At 41.5% G+C, this 19,626-nt stretch overlaps 1 pseudogene; it reads left to right on the forward strand.

Moving 5' to 3' along the window:
• The window catches only part of LOC149028786 (ATP phosphoribosyltransferase 2, chloroplastic-like), a 71,848-nt pseudogene that overhangs the window by 31,138 nt on the left and 21,084 nt on the right, over window positions 1-19,626 (forward strand).

A 19,626-nucleotide genomic window follows, 5' to 3' on the forward strand; every position in this document is an offset into this window, starting at 1 on the left:
GACCCTCATTTGCATAATCAAGCTTTACTTGTAAGGGGGGGGTGTGGAGGCTTTGGGAAATTCTTAATAGTTATTGGACCAATTTCATTAAGTCAATTTATTTCCCAACTCGGCCTCATTACCAGAATAGCCAATGTGTTCAATACTTTTTTTGGGGCCAAATGTGTTCAATACTCGGCTTGGGAAAGCAAGTGGGTACCGAATTGCTTGGCCTTGGGATGAGTAACTACCGTGAGTCCGAAGGATGTTATTTTTGAGTCTAATTGTCTTCGGTTGGTAAATCTAGTTGTTTGCAATCAATTACGTTTACTACCCTTGGAAAAATAATTACAAAGCCCCTTACTATTAAGAATTAAAAGCTATAAATGGACACTTGCTAAAGCTAAAGGGACATTTGTAATTTATCTTTTTTTAGGGGTAATAGATGTAATTGACTACAAACACAGGGCAATATGTAATATGCTCCCGAGGTGGTGGCTGTTGTGGAAGATTGTAAGGCTTTTCTTTTACTATTCTTCGTGTTGCTCGCGTTTCATATGTTCTAGAGAATCCAATGGCATTGTTGATTCTTTAGCTAGGTAGACCTTGTCTTTTGGCAAGTAAGCAGTTGGCCTTCTGTCACTCTGTGGCTTGTTGATGCTTGTGATTGTGTTCTCTTGCCATTCTTTCCAATAGATTTGATTTCAACCGGAAAAAAGAAAAAGAAATTGTAATCATTTTTGGGCACCTCCTAATGTTAAGTCATTGATCCAACCCTATCCATAAGATTTAGTTTTCCTTTTTGCTTATTAAAATTAGAACATAGATCATGGAAACTAGATTCATTCAATGCAATTGTAGAGCTTAGAATTTATTGAATTGTGGATGTATTGTAGAACCCACATCGGGAAAAAGGGAGAACTAGTTTCTATAGTAGAACTTCCTAATAAGTTCATCATACAAAATGCTGCCAATAATAATTATAAAACCCAAAAGATATTTTTGAAACAATCTATTAACTATTGCTGCGAAGACAATGGGATTACTTCATGATATTTAAGGTTCTAATTGGATGCGTGATTAGTTTTCTTCTATGGTACGTATGTTCTGGTAGCATATTCCTTCTTGATATGGTACACTACGCCTCCATGCAAGGCTGGATGTTTTTTGACATTTGTCCCACTCATTCTTTCTCTCTTACAAGTTGAGATCAAGGAATATGATTGCCACACATTCCTAAGTCACTACAACAAAAAGGGCATATTACCGCGGAATTTTCCGCAGTAAAATGTACCGAAATCCGTAGTAATAGCCAATAACTACAGATTACATGCGGTTTATTATCTGTCGCAACAGGCTTCGTCGCAAACGCAGTAGCTACATATAAAATACTGCATGTACAAGGTTGTCCATAGCTATGGTTTTTTAGTTACAGGTAATTCTTTAGCTATATCTATAGCTACAGATTGTTAGTTACAGATGTTTCCACACCCAACTTCTAGCTATACATATTGAAGTGATGGATATTTTCGTGGTTATATATCATTTAGCTACGGAAAAAATAATTGCGGGTGTTTCCGCGGTTACCCTATAGTTATGAAAAATATAACCATGGACGTTTCCGCATCTAACTTCTACCTACACATATTGTAGCTACAGATAATTCCACGATTATATATCCTCTAGTCATGGAAAGTATAACTACATATGTTATCGCGACTACCCTATAGCTATGAAAACTATAACGTGGATATTCTACGGCTAACGTCTAACTACACATATTTAAAGGGTAACCGGTCCTTCCATTATCCAAAGAAGACAGAGCTGCTGTTAGGGAAGATCAAGTCAATTCCATGGTATCAAGAGATACATGGATATGAGATGGAATACAACTCCATCCTTCAGTACTGGGGGCTGGCTCAACGTGAACTTTCTAACTGCCACGCTTCACTTTCTTGAATATACTGCGAACTTTTTTTCAACTTTCCGACTTTTGTCTTTCTTTGTAGTGCCGCCTAGAATGAATCCGGAGATAGCCTTCGGGTGAGGGCTGCCAAGGTTGTTGTGGATCGCAGAGCAACGGTCTCCTCGAGCTTTGATCGCAGGAATGTAGCCTCCGTGCCACCTCCGGACCCTTCTTACAAGGGTATCGTGAACCTAAAGCCGGTGGTTGAGGCTTCGTGGAGAGGGAAAAACCTATGGTGGAAGAGGTAGACATCCCCTCTCCTCGTTCGAACCAAGAGGAAGCATGACTCGGCCGATGCTTCCACCCCGAAGAAATCCAAGAAGAAAAAAGATTCTCGAGGAGATCTTCGTTCCTCAATGGTCGCCGACGCAGACATACCGAGTCACTCAGGATCCCGAGAAGGCCGCTGAATGGAGCTCTCTCGGCCTTATGCCCGCCGACCGCCAAGCCTTTGAGACCCCGCAAGACGATGCTCTTGTTCATCTTTCCACAAGGTATCATTTTTCTTGAGCCTTTACTACTTGCTTTGTAATCTCTCCCGGGATTTTCTCGATAATCTCCCTGTCCTTCCAGTAATGCTGTGTTGAGCTTCTATCAACACATGGAGGCATTGAGCCGAGTTGGTTGTAGCGGCTCCTTGCTGCAGACTTGTGAAGAGAATCGCGAAAGCCAATTCCGAGGTGGACCGGCTGAGGGAAGCCGCCGAAGATTGAAGGAGAAGCATGATGAGGAGATAAATTCTTTGAAGAAAGAACTTGACTCGTCAACCATTTGTGCTGTTGTTGCCGAACATGAGGCCAAGAAACAGAAGAATGCCGCTATCGCGTTCGGTGAAAGCCTCGAGTTTCAGGACAAGGATAACGAACGGCTGAAGAAGATGGCCTTTCCTAGCAAGCCCAAACATCTTTCACAAGATCTTCGGAAGGACTGCATTCGGAAATATCTCGAACAACATTCCCTTTATCGACTTGTTGGGCTCCTTCAACCTTCAAGCTTATCGAGAAGGGCGTAATGATGTCCGGAGAAAGATTATTGAATCTAATCCTTCTTTTGACACAACTCCCTTTCGAGAAGTGTGACAAGGAAATCTTCAAGAAGCTTGAGTTGCCTTTCCCTGACTAGGTTTTGGAAGAGGAGGATCCCATTCCAGCGGACCCAGATATTGAGAAGTATTTTGCTGATTCGCCGCCTCTTAAAGAACCTCGTAAGCTCCGCCTCGGATAAAGATTCTAACAAAGACTCTTCGACCAACAATGAGGAAGAACAATAGGAAACCATCTCTAGGATTTTTTTTTGTGTGTAAGGGTTGGCCCTCTACGATCTTTAATGAAATAGAAATCTATCTTCTTTTTCTCGAACTCTTCCAATGATTGCCTTAATACTTACTCATATCATACCCAGGGAATTGTTTATTCCCTCTCACAAGAGATATTTAATAATGATATAAGAATGATATAAGTTATCACGTAGATTAACTTCTACCTTAACTGGAGACAATCGTTCGGGACATCAAGGAGATGCGTTCGGGAGAGTTTCGTTCACCAATTTTGACTCTTCCGAACCTTTTGTGACACCCGAATTTTATCTCCCAACCACTCCCTCTTTTATGACGAAGCCCAAATGTTTTTTTGTATTCGTATACCAATTGCTATTCCCAAGGAATTGGAAATACTCTATTATTTAATACTCAAGTGCGACGGTTGGTATTTGGCGGTATCCTCGTATCGTGTGCATCTTGTTCCACGTGAAAACCTAGTTTAGCCTTCAAGTTTCGAATTTGAAGAGCCGTTGTCCCCCGAACGTTGATCCCGCATTTTTAGGAATTCGAAGCGTCTCTTCCATCTTGTCCCTTGATTAACTTGGGCTTTCAACCGTCGCATCTCTCCTTGAGCTGGCTATTTAAGCTCCTCAAGGGGACTTCATCCTCATCTCGCTATCTCAGTTAGTTTTTCGGTAGATTTGCGAAGTAATATTCTGTCCTCCTTTGTCGTTTCTCCGTACTCTTGTCCTCCAACAATATCTTCGATCGAATCGAACAAGTAAGTCTTCTCGCTCTCATCATTCAGCTTTGTCACGAACTTCTTTTTCTCCTTGAGTAATCTCCACAGATATTCATCTTTACTCATTACGGAAGTTTCTCGATTGGTGTTCGTTACTTCATCTGTTCAACAGAAATCTAGGGTTTTCCCTTTCCTGCCATAAATTGTTAGATTCTCGTACTGATGTTGCTTTTTGCATTTGCAGTGCCTCCAAGAATTAACTTGGACTTTATTAGGGCAAATTCCTGCAACATGACTGCCCTAATACCGACAAAGGTTGCTTCCTCTGAGGTGACTGCTGCTGGTGAATCTTCTAAACGTGGGGATATTGCTGTTGGTGAATCTTCAGATTAGATTCCCACAGTTTCTGCTGATGCTTCTCCCACGCTTCCTCTGCCTGAAGAGACCATTCAGTCTTCCAAGGAGGACGTGGCCCCTTCCGTCGTTGCTTGCATTGTTGATGCCCCTGTTGGAGCTACGCTAGAGTCTTCTTCCATGATGAAGACCCTTTGGACATCTGAGGGATGTGGTCCCTACAGGTGCCGCTCATATTTCCAACTCTAGTGCTTGTTTGGCATCCTCCTCCACTCCTTCCCTGGAGCTGGAGGATTTTGCCACTAGGAAGCGCCCTCAGTTGGCCGATGACATGTTCCATCCTTCTTGGTCGCTGAAGAGGTTTGACTTGGTGACAGGCGATTTTGACAAGGCACTGGAATGGTGCACTGCTGTTCAAATGCCTGCCGAGAGCAAAGCCCTCTCCACGATCCCAGAACAGGATTTTATGAATTCATTGGTGATGTAAGTTTTTCCTTTATTACCTTTCATTCTGAAGATTTTTCTTTTGCTCTTGACTAACTTTGAAGTTGTTGCAGGAGTCTCACTGGTAACTTTCACAATCAAGTGGAAGCAGCCTTTAGACTCGGTAGACTGAGTGATGAAGTTTCCAGGCTTTGGGAAGACTCCAAAGCCAAAGACACTGAGATAGCTCGTCTTGGAAACCAAGCTTGGGAGATTGCCCGAGAGAAGAATTCCGAGAACAAACATCTTTGTTCGGATTTGGATGATGCCAAGGAGAAGATCCGGCAGCTAGAGCGGGAAGTAGGAAAGCTTTCAGCAGGGGCGAAAGGGTCTGGAGCTGTGTCATCGTCCCAAAGGCAAGCTACCATTTTGCCCGAGTCCCTCTCAACTGATGTTCGCAGGGCTCGCATCTTCAAATATTTGCACAGTAAGCCTTTTGTTGACATGCTGAACACTTATAACTTGCAGGCATACCGAGATGGCGAGAACGAGGTATGGGAATCGATACTAAGGAGAAATCCTTATTTCAACACGACTCCCCACCGCGCCAATTGTCATCCTGGAGTGTTTGCCAAGCTAGGACTTCCTCTTCTTGCCTGGACCAAGGATGCAACAGACCCTCCACCTCCAGATCCGGATATCATGCATCATCTTGATGATTCTCCTCCCTATTCTCCTCTCAAAGGATTCAGCTATGAAGAGCTTGCCTTGAATGCAGGTTTGATCAAAGATCAAACTTCTCCCGGGAAAGCTGGATAAAGAGTATAGAATTGCAGAGGATTTTGTACTTGCAGAATGCTTCGCAATCCCTGAGGGAGACAAACAAATGATAACATATGTTTTCCCGACTCTCTTCTTCTTCTTCTTCTTGAATCTGGGCTGCTTCTTGACTCTGTGTTGCTTTTGACGAAGCTACTTTGATCACCGATGATGACTTTCCTTTTTGACTGAATGAAGATTGTATCTCAACACTTGTTATCTCATATGTATACTAGATGTAAAGGTTGGCCCCTTCTAGTCATTTAGAGGAATAAAGAATTAATCTTTATCTTTGTCAATCACTTGAGTCATTGTTGCAGTAGGTCTTAGTTGTTTCAAAACAATGCCTATACTTAGAGATTTCCGTAGAAATTCAATAAGTTTTGGGAAGGAACTCACTCGGGTTTTAAACCGATGCCTTGTAGAAGGTCCCACACAGGTTTTAAACCAATGCCTTTACTTAAGAATTTCCGGAGAAATTCAATAAGTTTGAGAAGGAACTCACTCGGGTTTTAAACCGATGCCTTTACTTAAGAATTTTCGAAAAAATTCAATAAGTTTGAGAAGGAACTCACTCGGGTTTTAAATCGATGCCTTGTAGAAGGTACTCACTCGGGTTTTAAACCGATGCCTTGTAGAAGGTACTCACTTGGGTTTTAAACCGATGCCTTTACTTAAGAATTTTTGGAGAAATTCAATAAGTTTGAGAAGGAACTCACTCGGGTTTTAAACCGATGCCTTGTAGAAGGTACTCACTCGGGTTTCAAACCGATGCCTTTACTTAAGAATTTCCGGAGAAATTCAATAAGTTTGAGAAGGAATTCACTCAGGTTTTAAACTGATGCCTTGTAGAAGGTACTCACTCGGGTTTTAAAATGATGCCTTGTAGAAGGTACTCACTCGGGTTTTAAACCGATGCCTTTTGATTTAGTCGTTGGATCTGATCTTGAGTGTTGTATGATGCCCCCAATCAAAAGACAGTATATTGAAAACTGAGAATTGTATTGATTGAGTTTTGTTGCATCATGAATGAAAATGTGAATCTCTTCAAGGATAATATTTCTTCAAATGCCTGGCATTCCACGAACGATCCAGCTCTTTCTGAGTTGTCATGTTCTTTAGCTTATAAGCTCCCGAACCGACCGGTTTAATAACCATATATGGACCTTCCCATGAAGGGTCCAATTTCCTTTGATGGCGTGGATATGAAGCTAAGGTATTTCTTAATACCAAGTCTCCTGCTATGTATCGACGATTCCTTACTCGGGAATTATAATGTGATGCTATCCTTCGTTGATAATGTTGAGTTCGCGCTATTGCTTTTGCACAAACTTCATCTAACAAGTCAAGGCTATCTAGCAATCCTTGTTCGTTCGCTTTTTCTTCGAACTCTCTTTCCCGTAGTGTTCCCGCCATTACTTCAACAGGTGCCAACACTTCGGATCCATAAGCCAGTTTAAAAGGAATTTCTCCCTGGGTGTCCGAACTGTAGTCCGATAGGCCCACAGTACATTTTGCAAATCTTCAACCCACAAGGCTTTATTAGCTTTGAGTCTTCTCTTTATTCCCTCAAGTAATGTTCGGTTTGTAACCTCTACTTGGCCATTGCTTTGGGGGTATGCCACTGATGACATACGATGCTTGATCAAGTAAGTCCAACAAAATTGTTCAAATTGTGGGTTATCGAATTGAGTGCCATGATCGGTCACGATTATTTTTGGCATCCAGAACCGATATATGATTGACTCGAGCACGAACTTCTCCACCTTTCTTTCTGTGATGGTTGCCAGGGCGCTAGCCTCGACCCATTTGGTGAAGTAGTCGATTGCTACTATAAGATATTCTCTTCCGCATGACGCCTTGGTGAATTCTCCCATGATGTAAATTCCCCACATCACAAAAGGGATGGGGTATCGAAGTCAAGGTTTCAGTTGGGCGTTTAGATACTGTAGCATGAATTTGGCAATTGCTACACCGACGAACATATTCCATAGCAGCTTGCTGGAGCTTAGGCCAATATAACCTGAGCCTCAAAATTTTGTGTGCCAAGGCCCAACCACCCATGTGAGCGCCACAAATCCCTTCATGTACCTCGGCTAGGGCTGATTCCGATCCTTCGGGACCCAAGCATCTCAACAGGGGTCCGGAATAAGATCTTCTGTATAGCCTTCCATTCTGCATAATGAATCGTGCGGATCACACTTTTATTAATCTTGCTTCTTTTGAATCTTCCGGTAATTTATCATCTCTCAGATATTCTACGATCGGATCCATCCAAAGAACACTCCGCTTCAATATAGGATATTTCTGTCTCCCGATAACTCGGGAAGGTTATCTCTTCTATGTAGACCGAAGGGTCTAAATTCTTTTCTTTGGCATTGGCTAATCTGGATAGCTCATCTGCCATTGTATTTTCTTTTCTTGGGATCCGACATACTTTCGCATTCTTGAATTCTTTCGCAATACTTGCACAATCTCTTGATATTTCAGTAACCGGGGCTCTTTAACATCCATACTACCCTTGAACTTGATTGACAATAAGCTGTGAGTCACTAAAAATAGTCACATATGCTATCGCCAATGCTTTTGACAATCTAAGTCCAACTATTAGGGCCTCGTACTCGCCCTCATTGTTACTTGCTTCGAATGCAAATCTTAATGCATATCGAATTATAAATCTTGTTGGACTCTTCAGGAGAATTCCAGCCCCTGCTCCTTGCTTGTTACTCGAACCATCCACATATACCTCCCATACAGTCGGAATAGTGGGTTCGGCAATTTCCTCCATAGGTGCAGTAGTCTCTACTACGAAGTCGGCCAATGCTTGAGCTTTAATCGCCGTTCGAGGCTTAATGCTTGCTTGGAATTCACTAAGTTCAACCGACCAGGCTACTATTCTTCCAGACAAATCAAGTTTACGGAAAACTTTGCAAATGGGAAAAGTAGTAAATACCTTAATTGGATGAGCCTGAAAGTATGGCCGTAGCTTTTTAGCTGCTATCATAAGAGCCAGAGCTTGCTTTTCGATATGAGAATACCTTGTCTCCGCATCGAGTAATACGTGGCTAACATAATAGATTGGCCACTGTTTTTTGTCTTTTTCCCAAACGAGGACTGCGCTTACTGCCGAAAGAGATGCTGCAAAATACAGCTGTAAAACTTCTCCCTTCTCGGGTCGGGACAATAGCGTGGTCTTCCCAATGTCTCCTTTAGGTCTTCGAAAGCTTTCTGACATTCCTCAGTCCACTTTGCCTCCTTACTGCCCCCCTCAAATCTTTGAGTGTTTTGAAAGAAGGTAGGCACTTTTCTCCCGACTGTGAGATGAAATGATTCAACGCAGCTACTCTCCCCGTTAAGCATTGCACATCCTGAACAGTTTTGGGGGCTTCCATATCTACGAAAGCTTGTATTTTGGCCAGGTTAGCGTCAATACCTCTTTGTGATACCATGAAGCCCAAGAATTTTCCTGACGAAACTCCGAAGGCACACTTCTCCGGATTCAGCTTCATTTGGTATTTTCGCAGTACTGAAAAATACCTCTGTTAAATCTTCAATGTGTTTTGTTCTCGCAGTGCTTTTTACCAGCATATCGTCAACATATGCCTCCACGTTCTTCCCGATCAAGTCTTTAAAGATTCTGTTGACGGCTCTCTTATAAGTAGCCCCTGCATTCTTCAGGCCGAACGGCATGACTTTATAATAAAAGCTTTCACGATCAGTCATGAAAGCCTTAAATTTTCCGTCCTCCTGATTCATGAGGATCTGGTTATATCCTGAGTATGCATCCATGAAACTCAATGTTTCATATCCTGCCGTTGCATCTATCAATAGATCAATCTTGGGCAACGGGTAACAATCTTTAGGGCAAGTCTTCTTGAGATCTGTGTAATCTGTACACATCCTCCATTTGCCATTTGCCTTTTTGACCATTACCACGTTGGCCAGCCAGATTGGGCATTCAATAGGTTCAATGAAACCAGAGTTCTTTAGTTTCTCAACTTCGCTCCGAACGGCTTCGTAATTTTCTATGGAGATATTTCTCCTCTTCTGAATAACGGGTTTCACCTTTGGATCTATCCAAAGTTTGTGCTCTGCAACTTGCTGATCAATTCCTGGCATGTCATCCGCAGACCACGCGAACACATCACTATTTTGTTGAAGGAAAGACTTCAACTCCTCTTTGAATTCTTCCAGCTGCTCAAACCCGATATAAGTAATTCTTTTTTCATTATCGGGATACAACTGGATTTGTTCCAGTTTCTCTCTTGGCTTGGGCCTTTGCATTTCTGCTTCGTCCTGATCATCTCGTACCTCAATTGGTAACGCTGTACCTTTCTTGGGCCCTCCTTATCCTTTAAATATGCAACATAACATTGCCGAGAAATTCTCAGGTCAGATGAAACTTGACCGATCCCCATTTCCGTCGGGAATTTTATTTTCAGGTGCTTCGTTGAAACAATAGCACCTAGCTTTGATAAGGATGGTCTCCCGAGGTGACGTTATAAGTCGGGAGCTCTCGAACCACCAAGAAATTTACCTGAACGGTAGCCTCCTTGGGGAAGCTTCCAATTGACAGGTCTAACTGCACCGATCCTTCCGCTATTGCAGACGATCCTGCAAAGCCATACAGATGCGTGGATGACGGCTCCATCAAGTCTTCATCCACTTTAAGCTTTTGATAAGCTTCATAAGATAAAAGGTCTGCAGCAGACCCGATGTCAACCAACACCCTATGTACTTCACGGCATGCAATCTCTACCTTGATGACTATGGCATCATCATGAGGTAAACAAACGCCTCTTTCATCTTCCTCGCCGAAGGTGATCGAACCCTCACCATTCGGCCTCTTACGCTTCTGAGTCTCTCCGGTGCCAACGAACTTGGATTTTGCTTTCAGCTTCCGGAGTGACTCAGGTTCGGGACCTCCGAATATTGTTAGGATGGGTGATCGAGTAGCATCGATCACCTCCTTACCTTTCTTAGACTTAGGAGCCTCCGCCGGTTGTTTTGGGCTAACCGAACGGTCCCTTTTGTTACCCGCATCTCGCGGTTCTTCTGGTCTTCTTCTGACGAAATTGGACAAATGTCCCTGAGATAATAATCTCTCAATATTTGCTTTTAGATGTCTGCAATCATTAGTATAATGACTATAATCCTTGTGGAAACGGCAATACCTTTCTCGATCCTGCTCCCCAGGCTTTGTAGGAAGCTTTGGAGGCCACTTCAAGATATTCTGCTTCTTGATAATATTCAGAATATCAGCCCGAGGAGTATTTAGTGGAGTATACTCACTTTTACTGGGAGATCTTTGCCGCCACGCTTGATGAGGCTTTCCGACTCGATCGCGAACATTCTGTTTTGGCTTCTGCTTGTTATCAGGAGCCTTCTATTCTTTTGTAGAGGCTTTATTGTCCCCCTGGCGTGCCTCTAGGATCTCGGTGACTTCTGCCTGCTTTTGGCATCTCTGCACCAGTTCAACATAAGTGGTAGGCATATCTTGAAGTAATAACTCCAAGAGTCGTCGGTTAGTGAGTCCAGTGAACAAAGCAGTTTTAGCTACTTGTTCATCTAGATTCTCTATCTCCATCGTTACCCTGTTGAATCTTTTAAGGTATTCCCGAATCGATTCACACTTCCCTTGTCTAATAGTAAACAAGGTCTCCTCGGTCTTTTTGATTTGGATTCCACTCTGGAATCGTCCTATGAATTTGCGCGCCAATTCGTCAAAATCCTCGATCTTTCCCGAAGGGAGATTCGAGAACCACTTTTGTGCTGCTCCGGTCAAGGACAAGCCGAAGACCCTGCAAAGAACTTCATCAGAATTACCCACAACTGCCATAGTCTGCTGATAATAACTGATGTGGGCCGTGGGATCTCCCGAACCATCAAACGTGGAAAAAGTCGGCAATCGAAAATTATGAGGAAACTAATAGCTGGCTATGGGCCCAGCAAATGGAGTTTTTCGGATAACTGAGTAGATATCGTCGGTTATTCTCCCTCTCGCCAATTGTCCGAGCTTTTGATTGATATTGGCCAATTCTTAACCTATATGTGCTGACCGATCTCCAACGACACGATAATTACCTCGAGGAACAAGATCATTATCTCGAGCAACGCGTCTGATAGTTGGTGAGTGAGTTCGTACTCCTGTTACCAACCTTGTATTTGAATCGGTTGTACTTCCTTGCGGTCCGTTGAACTGATTGTCTCGCCTAGGGAGATCTTTAGTTCTCCTAGGTTCTCTTTCGCGTAATCGGTCGCCTTCTCGGAAATTTTGACCGACATTCTGCTCATCGATCAGTCTTTGATCCCACTGTAATGCACATCTTTCTGCATCAAGATGATCGGGTGCTTGTGGTATCACCACTTGTCTGGTCAGCACACGGAGTGCCTGACTTATCTCCAACATCTGGAGTTTCAGTTGATCCAGTTGATACTGGAATGGATCTGGAGGATTATTACCCCCTGACCACCATCTACTTTAAGGGGTCGACTTCCCTGTGGAATATCCAGATTGTTCACTCCGGGAATTTGGACCCCAGCTTCTTGCTGGGCCGCAGCAGTAGCTACTGCTGCTGCTGATCTAGTCACCATAGCTTTCTGAAACGTTTCCCACAGACGGCGCCAAATGATGCGTCCAAAATCTGCTAAGCCCTTAGATCTCTTGAGAATGACTTGCAAAAACGAACTTCAGATGTGGCCCGACCGCTGGGATCGGGAGTCCACCTCCGAAGGCTAAGTCAGTTGATGAACTTAATCACAAACGGCTCTGCTAAAGCACAGAGCTAAGGAATGAATAACAAGAATAAGATTCAAATTATAAGCATCTGAGTGTTTTCGTCCGTCCCTACCTTGTGGGTAGGTGATGTCTTATATAGAGTGTACCTTTGAATCTCCTTCGTTGGATGTATTTGAGCCTTCTTCGGATAGTTGTTGGATCTCAACAGATAGATCCGTTGAGCGATAGATCTCTACTAGGTTGGACTAGTAGATGACTCCTTTGATAATACGATTGTTATATGGTAGTTATCCATATGATAACGATGAGTGACAGCCGCCAAATATTGCTAGCCGCCTTTAGGTTGATTAACCTATTCCGATCGCATCGGATTAGGGCGTGCTTGTGACTGAGTTAGTATTCTTCCTCAGCAAGCTATCTCCTGGGCCCGGCTCGCTCGGAAGCGAGTCGATTCCTTTTTTCCCGATCGGAGTCGAGGGTCGAACCAAGTCTGAACCAAGTTCGGTTATATTTTCTCCATATCAGTTTCGAATCATTAACTTATTATGGAGAGCCCGAAATCCTTTGCCTTCACTAGATACAAAGGACATCCTTAAATGACCAAGCAGATGACAGACAAGCAAACACAACAAAACCATTCAACACCGGTTAGTCAACTTAGACATTCGCATAACTAGTCATAATGCACCTCTAGTGCGTTGTCTAAGAAATCATAATATATCACAGCGTTACATCCCAATTTGTGGAGATGCTCTTTCCCAACATAAACCTATGACTAGGTCACAATGGAGCAACCTCAATGTGGCGCTAAGGTTTCCAACCTTACAATTTTTTCACCATAAGTACCACAAAATACCTACTGCAAATTAAACCCAGCTAAGCATCCAAACATGCTTTCCCCACCAAATCATGACAACAGTTGTTCCACCACATACCTAAAACGTAGAGTAGAGAGAGAATATTGCAATGGACCTCACTAAGTAAAAATTCAGAGTGACTAGCAAAACATGGAGATTCCTCTAGTTGTAGAAATCAAGTGAAGAACTAAATTTTTTTTCTTAAAGGAAGGGGTGTTGAAAATACCATTGTTATCAAGGCATCGGCCAAGACGCCTTGTAAAATCCAGCCCAAACCTAGCCTGGACACCCTACCTGTTTTGGGTGAAGAAGGGCTTATTTAATATTTGACCTAGAGTTGGACCTTAAGTACCGTTTTGTTATCCTTGGAAGGTCCTAAGAAGTCTTTGTGGGCCATCTCAATAGAAGACATGGTGTTTGATCCCAAAACCCATGGATATTGATGATAGTGGTTCCCTATGGAAACCTTACTTGATTTGGAGTTGAAGTGCCCATTGATGTAGAAGAACTTGGTTGATGGGCCTAAAGCCTAGTTGGACCTGGTTTAAAGACATCCCTCCATGATAGGTAAGTAGTATGATGTGTTGAAAGAAGCCCATCCAAAAATATTGAAGTTAGGCCCATTAAATCCCTATTTTTGGGCAAGTTGTCCGAGCAGGGGCAATTTGGTAAAATTCTGTTTTTAGAGTTTTTAAAAGCTTTAATTCTTGGAATTTCGTGGTAAACAATCCCACTAGGTTTCTAAGTCTCTAGAGAACGTGGAAAGGACCTTAGAACCTCTTCCTTGGCAACCAAGCAACCAAGCAACCAACAGGGGCAGTTTGGTCAATTTGGTGAAATCCTAGTAATTTAGGGACTTCTTATGCTATTTAAAGGGGGGGAATTCCATGATTTTCACTCACAATCAGTTCTAAGCCTTTGAAGAACGTGGGAGGAGCCCTGAAACCTCTCCTCCAAAGCCAAGGATGATCCTCAAGCATCTGTTCAGGTTTCTTCATTGGTTCTTCTTCTAAAAGGTTAGTAATCGATTCGTTTCTTCTTTGATTTGTTCTTTCTTCTATACTTCTGATCTCCTGTCTATGAGAAAGATATTACGCTAATGTAATGGCCTCTTTTCTAATTCTATTAGCCCTAGAGTGAATCCCCCAATTCACTCTATGTTCTTGAAGCCATATGGCAATGATTCTTGAATTTGACTTTACCCATGATCTTGATCACTTCCTCATTATTATTCTATTGATTCCCTCTTTCCCCATCCTTGGAAAGCAAAAGTAAGGGTTATTCTATGAGAGGTGATTTTGGGTAACTCTCATGAGAGGTAACCAAATTAGGAAACCCTAATCATTTATTAATTCCAAAGCCATTTTTTATTTTGAAATACTAAGGAGATGTTTCCCTCATCTATCTTGGGTGATTTGTGAGAGTCCAAATTGGGTACTCTCATGAGCAGTAACCAAATAAGAAAAACCTAATCCTCCTCTAAATTATTGGATCCTCCCCAAGACTTTCTTTATTATGATTTATTTATCTTTATTCCCTAGGGTGAATCTTTATTCTCCCTAGTCTTCCCGTGGGATATTAGAATTTCTTTCCTTTGACTTTATTTACATTGTTTCCTCTCATTGTTAGACCTTTCCAATACCTTCTTGATTTTAAAATACTATTCTTTATTTCTTAGAGTGAATCCCACATTCACTCTATATTCTTGAAACCATATGGTCATATTCTTGTTTCTTGATTTATATTCTTATTTCTTGATGTTGTATGTCTATGATCTTACCTGAGATCTTGATGACTCTTTCCATGATTTTCCTACCTATCTTTATGATTGTGGGGAAGGTCTCATACCATTACCATGACCTTCCCTTGTGTCCCCATGATTATTGGATGAATCCCTTTTTTTCCTAAATGAGTAACCTTAATAGTTGAATTTGGGAGGAAACCCTTGGGTAACCCTCATGAGAGAATATCCAAATTGGGTAACCCTCATGAGAGTGTATCCAATTGGGGACCCTATTATTTCTAATCCTCCCCAATTGCATTCTTTGTTTTGAATTACTAATGAACCTACCTTGGGTTATCTTGAGAACCAATCTAGGGGAACCTTCATGAGAGGATATTTATTTGAAAACCCTAACTTCCTTTATTAATTATTGGGTCATCCCCAAAGCTTTTCTTGACATGGTTAGTACTCTTTATTCCCTAGGATGAATCTTTATTCACCCTAGCCTTTCCATGAGAGTCATGGACTATATTTTGAAACCCTAATCCTTAGGACTCAATCAAGAACCTATATTCTTACCTTTAATTGATGCTTTGACCTTCTTAGATAGTCCCAATATGTTCTAGGAAGCTCCATTTCGAATTTCGGACCAATTGGACTTCAAACGAAGAAGTTATGACCAAATTAGTATATTCTGTCCGTATTGAATCTGCTTGGTTGATCCTCTGGTCGATCCCATCAACCAAGGCATCGACCAAAGGGCTGCTAACAGCAGAGTTTGCCCTGTTTTGTCCCTGTTTGACTCCTAATCTTCTAGGGCTTATTCTTAACGATTGTTATATGCTTGTTTAGGGTTTAATTGCTAGTCTTGGACCTCTTCCTCCTTATTCTTCAGAATTTCTTCGACGTTCGTTTAAAGTAAGGATGGTTGATCCCTAATAACCTAATATGCATGTTTAGTTGTATTTGATTTAGAATACATGATCATATTACTGCTGTAGTTAGTTTCTTATAACTATATTGCTGTTGTAGTTCTTTAACTGCAATACTACTTGTTCTTATTGTTCAATTGTTATTTCAGTTCTGAATGATTATATGTTGTATTATCTGCTATGCTTGTGAATGACTGAATGACAATGTGATTGCCTAGGTTGTGATTGGGGAATGGGGAATGCCCTTTTGGTGTTTCTGTCATTGGACACCAGTGGAGGTGGTATGGGACGCTTTCCTATGGTGCCCCTTGGCACTTTCCCTGATTACTGGTTGACATACCTAGGGCATGTCTAGAAGTGTTTGGCTAGGATGTCCCTATTATATCAAACTCGATCGGAAGGGAATTGAGTCCGAGCAACCTGTGGTTACAATGTGGATTTGTGGATACTTAATAGCGGTGCGTAATATCCGTGAGGAGGACATGAATCCCATTGTGGACAATCAATACCGGTGCATAATATCCGTGAGAGGCCATTCATTGGTACAATTGCAGATGTGGAACATGGGCCCCTGAAATCAAGACCGGTGAAATGATCCGTGAGAGGAAACGGGAACTTCCTGTTAGCGTGATGTAACTGACCAATAGGGTTGATGAGTCCGTAGTCCGAGTTGGTGGCCACCACGAAGATACGCTGACTCTAGGGTGAAGGATACCGGAAAGGATCCCGGGATGGGAAGAATGGAGGTATCTGGATCTAAGTTGATATAACTAAGTAGAAGACTTGCATTTGGATAGGCTTAACCCTGACATGTGCCAGTACTCAGACCAAACGGTGATGTGAGAGAGTGTTGACCTAAACCCCAGCCATGGAATGTCCGTGAGGGATGCCTTACCCATTGCCAACAGGAGAACCCAAGATACCGAGATGGTTGAGAGAGAGTGATTTTGGACCCTACCCATGGGAGTATGGTGCTATGACTTAAAGCATGTCTGCCAATAGAGACCAGCATACATAGAGTTAGACGCATATTTGCATTGTCTGTTTCATATCATGTTGCATTTTGTATGGTTTGCTTTCATGTATTATTATGTTATTATGGATTGAATTGCCTTGCTGATTTCTTTTGAACTCACTCCTTTTTGCAATATCTCCTGTTAGACTTCTCTGCAAGTAATACTACTACCGTTGATTATGATGGTCAATATCATGAAGACCAAGTTGAGGACTCATACTATGATAGATATGGTGATTACGTTGGTGAAGACTATCAGTACGAGACTGATACTTATCAGGAGTAGTTCGGCTTTAGCACTTGAGTGCTAGTGATGGGATATTATTCCATCCTTCTTTTGACGTTTATTAGTTTCGCTGAGATTTTAGTTGTCCATTTCCCTTTCATTTTTGGGAATCGGTTGTAGTCTTCATTTGCTTTTGATCTACCTTCCGCTTGTGTGTGGAGTGAATTTTCCACCTCACTCTACATTTGATTGGTATCATTTTCCGCACTCTGATTGTATTCTTGAACCTTATCTTGATATTTTGATTAATAAAGTTAAACATTCGATTTATTCTTGCTTTTGATTATATTATTGTGTTAAGTGGATATGATCGTTCCTAAACTTGATCTTCGGGGCTGTGGATCACTCCTCCGGGTATTCCAGATAGGGTACCGGTTGACTGAATGTGACACGCCTAGGCGGGTTCTTGACCCCTAGGTGCTATGATGCTTTTTTAACATGTAAGATTTTGGCCTCTTATTGCCTAGGTGCTGCCACCTTGTGCGTAATATTGCTACCTAGGCGCTAAAGGAGTCACTTTTTGACATTTTGTGCCTAGTTGTTGTTATTTATTTATTTTAACATCATTAGGTGGGGAATTATTCCAAATAATGCTAAGAATTTTATTTTCCAATTCGGACTCTGACATAATTATTGGTATCATTCGGAAAAATTCGATGTAGAAGAATAATTCAGTAATTACTCAAACAATTGAATAATTATGTGTACCATAAAGGTAAAGGTAAGTAAAGGTTTGAACTTAAAAATATCAGAATTCAGTATCGTATATGGTTAAGTGATTTATGGAATTATGGAGACATGTCGGAGATGCGTATCGAATGGAGCAAAAAGACCCTTTTTTTTTTTTTGGTAAAAAAGACCCTTTTTTTGGGATATGAATGGAGCCAATACACTTGGTCATGGTAAAAATAGTCATGAAAATATAATTTTGGTATGAAAACAATGATATTAAGTAGTATATAATGTTTGCACCGAAAAGTATTGAGATCTTTTTTTTTTTTTTTTTGGGGGTTGGGTGGGGGGTGGGAGGAAGTTACCAAAGCCTAATTGAAAGTGGCTTTTCCAATAGTCTCCAAAAGTCCAGATCGCAAACTCAGAATCAACTCTTCTTCTCAGTACACTCATTCAATCACAATTTGATCACAGGAGGAAAGAATTGATGAACTTAGATCGTGATTAGATGGAGAGGAAATTAAGTAGATACAAAGAATTCAAACGAATAGAATGATCTAGAGAGAGTTGAAGGTGTCAATGCCCCAAATAGGGGGCTAAGAACAGCCACCACCAATTTTTACTTTTTGAAATCAACGCAAAAGATAATCACAGGAGGGTTGACGGCATGAATTCTGAACTTGAACCATGAAAGCGAGAGAGAGAAAGCTCTTCTTAAGGTTATGGGATTGGTACCCGTCAATTTGGTTCTGAATCAGAATGAAAGAAAAATCAGCCTAGGATCTTAGAATTTGAATATGTTGAACAATGAAAGCGAGAGAAAGCTCTTCTTATGGTCATGGGATTGGTACCTATCATTTTCGTTCGCAACTCAATTAAAAGTGGTGAGTCAAGCCCATAGGCCATAGGTGCCCTTCAAATATCGTATTATTTTATTTGATAATGTGCTTAGAGATGTAAACAGGTTTTCCGATAATAAATGTGGAAACGTTAAAGTCTCAATTATCAATTTAATCACGGAGAAGGATGGATTGTTTTCAGTCTATTTGACTAAGCAAACCATTGGACCATTTGGCTTATTCATTTGGTGGTTGGCCTTAAGGGCGAAGCTAGGATTTAATATCAAGAAGGGCCACGTATTAATATTTCACTCAAAACAAAATAACTTTTGTTCTCATAAAGAATCTCTCAAATCGGAGGGCTAAGCACTAACTTCACTTATAGGAAGAAGGCTCGAGGAGAATTTTCAGAAAATGGGACGGGAAGAAACTTCAAAAAATTGCTCTGCCTTTGACTGTGCTTTTGTGGTCTCATAAACCCACTCCCTTTAGAAAGAATAAAAGCAAAATCATCAGGCCCCCTCCCTCCGACTAAAAAAAAAAAAAAACGGGGGAATAAGAAGAAAGAAACTAAGAGAAAAAGGAGAAGTGAAAGGGGGAAAACTAGAGAGACCTGACGCCAAGTCTCTTATTTGGCTTCTTGTTTTTCTCTATCTCAAGGTTTAGTATTTTGTATTGAGTATGTTATGATACTCTCAATACATTTTGGTGCAATCAATATGTGCCTTCAGAAGAGGGGAAAAAATGAAAAAGAGAGGCATTCGATTATGCATCGCATTAATTGTATCGTATCAGATAACGGGATTCTTTAAAGTTTGCCTTTCACTCCACTTGAATTATGGTTGTGTGTGAGAGCCGGAGTCAATTTGGGAAATCTAGTTCTACCAGAATAGGAAGTAAAAAAATAAGGATAAAAGTGTTGGAATCTTTGTCGCTTATTCTGTCTTTTTATTGCCATGGTGCCTTTGGCAACCGAAGTTCTTTGATTTTTTTTTTCTTTCAATTTTTTCCCCCAATAGTAA

This window comes from Hakea prostrata, chromosome 1 (genome assembly GCF_041222555.1).
Source record: "Hakea prostrata isolate BN-2017 chromosome 1, UWA_Hpros_2, whole genome shotgun sequence".
Taxonomy (NCBI): Eukaryota; Viridiplantae; Streptophyta; class Magnoliopsida; order Proteales; family Proteaceae; genus Hakea; species Hakea prostrata.